Genomic DNA, 2862 nt, shown 5'->3' with positions numbered 1-2862 from the left:
TTCTCTCTGACCTTCGTGATTGATTAGATATCTGCAGATATTTTAGTATTAAATATCACGTATTCACATTCCCAAATATAATATGGTGTCCAAGTACAGATATGTACCTGTAAATTCATAATTACATTGGTCATTTGTAATTCGAATTCACCTTACATACTGTTCTCTTTAACCCATTATATTTTATTCCCAGTGATACTAATAATGTCTTGAACTCTTAACATGCAAATGACAGTTTAAATCTAGGTATCATGCTTTGAATACCTAAATCTCTTAAACTAAGGCTCTGATACCACTTCTGTAACACCCCCAAACACCATATTTGCATAGAACACATATTTCATTACATAGAAACATGGATTACATCAAAAGGTCCCGCTAGTACAAGGATTGCTATATGTACAAAATCTACATATAAAATTTCCAAAACAAATCATGTACTATTACATGTAATCTAACATGTATCTTCAAAAGCAAACAACAGGTTAGAAAAATAAGCATATTTTCCCTTTCCCTTTTATATCCCCGGACCCAGCTATTCCTGCATTGCATAAATTAAAACAGAAAATGAGGGTTAGACCATACGGGTCTAGTGAGAAAATCCCTTCTTTGCAAATGCAGGGTGATGAACACCAAAATGTTTACAAATAATTGAAGCATTTTACAATATTATGCAAAATAATGTAAACTCAAGAATCACAGTTCCATAAAATATTTCTAATTCAAGATTTATTGTTTTCAATATGAAACAATACTAACACTTCTTGAATTATCAAACTATTCCATTAAAATAATCAAAAAGATTTAAGGCAATACTTGCCTGATATGACAAACCATTTTCTCTTTCTCAATAACATCTAGATTATTACTTCTAAATAGGAATAATATCTTTAATTCATCAGATCACAAATAAATGATGACTCAAAGTTATTAAATCTAATTTAGTAATAATAATAAGAGTTATAATAATAATATCTTCATATGACAATGCCACCCTTATTCCAAGTACACCTCTCCTGGATATGCCACCCTTATTCCTCCATCAAAACAGAGTTACTTATCAGAACAGACATAAGTCACCACGTCTGAAAGTACTCATTTCCAGTTCCAAGCTATAACAGACAAAAGTCACCACGTCTGGGGGAACTACCATTTAAAACTCACTTCCATACCAAAACAGACTTACGTCACCACGCTTGGTAGAAAGGTTTCCCAAAATATAGTTTCATACCAAAACAGACTTACGTCACCACGCTTGGTAGAAACATTTTCATTTTATTTGAAAAGACATAAAATAACTATTTTATAAATCATAAATAAATAAACATTAAAATTATATAAATAAATAAATAAAACTTATAAAATTTTCAAACATGAAATTATCCAGACAAGTTATCCGGATATAAGTCCGGACAACTTATCCCTCTTGTCCGATTTATACTTAAAATAAACTCTAACTTATTTGTCTGGATAACAAATTCGGTCAATACCTCGCATAAAGCTTGAACGATTAAACACTTAGACATAAAATCATCTTTGTCCGGATAACAAGTTCGGACAACACTCTGTCCACCCTTTGTCCGATTTAAAACAATCCGGAYAACACGTTATTCACCCTTTGTCCGACTTAACACTAATCCGGTCACTCTTGTCCGGTTTAACACTAATCCGATCACTCTTTGTCCGGATAAAACTTTAAACACAATATATGGTTTTTGATTCAAATAATAAATAACATTCAACTAAAAACCAGTATAAATTTTTATGCCAAAAAGGTTTAGAAATCACTCACCTTAACAAGCCTTTTGAAACCAAAACACTTGAAATCAACCCTTTTGAAATCTGATTAATTCTTCTTTTTAAAACACTCAACTTCTTTCTCAAAGAAAAAAAAATAAACAGAAGAAGAAAAAGTAGGAGAGGGAGGGGCTTCACCTCCTTTATATACTCTCCAAAATTAAAAAAAAAGAAAAATAAATTGGCTACACCTTCTCATGCATTCTACACTTCCCACCTCATGCATCCTACACATCCACCTCATGCACCTACACATTCCACCTCATGAACACATACATACTTCATGCACACACACACACACATATATATATATATATATATATATTTACATTATGCATATATCCCTATGCATAAAAATACACATACTCATATCTTAAATTTACGTAAACACGTATCCACATAAACAATTAATTCACATAATATATACCTTGAGTGATTACGTGGACCCAGTTATCACAGTGAGGGTCTGTGGAGTGTGGAGGTCACGAGGGTCGACGGTGTAGAAGTCTCGAAGTCGAAGAAGAGTAGACGAATTCGAAGTCACGAGGGTCGACGCTGGAGAGTGGAGACTGGACGAGACGAGTAGAAGAGTTAGAGATGGAGTCGATGGACAATTGGACATATCAATTACAAGCCCCAAGTCCATAAGTCCAACATGCTGCACATATTAATTATAAGCCCAAATAATTAAAATGTTTAATATTTATATATATACCGGGTACGGGGCGGGTCGGGGGATACAATACCCAGCCCCGGCCCCAACCCCGGTTTGCCTCTACCGGGGATCCCCCGCCTCGGCCCCGGTACCCGTTTTAGCGGGGAATCCCCGTCCAGGTCGGGTGAACCGGGTTCCCCACCGGGTCGGGCCAAATCACCATCCCTACTGATTTCCAAGCTATATAGTGGTTGCTGATAACGCACACAAAAACAGTAAAGCTGGTGTTTTTTTTTTTGGACTTAGAGGGAAGCATGCATATATTATATATAAAATATACAACATACTATAAAAAAATATAATTTATTAATAATTATATATTAATTAAATATAATATAAAAATGTAAAAA

This window comes from Cynara cardunculus (genome assembly GCF_001531365.2).
Source record: "Cynara cardunculus var. scolymus isolate 2C chromosome LG 13, CcrdV1, whole genome shotgun sequence".
In the NCBI taxonomy this organism is placed as follows: domain Eukaryota; kingdom Viridiplantae; phylum Streptophyta; class Magnoliopsida; order Asterales; family Asteraceae; genus Cynara; species Cynara cardunculus.
The sequence above is the reverse complement of the archived record's forward strand: the minus strand, read 5'-3'. Positions refer to the sequence as shown.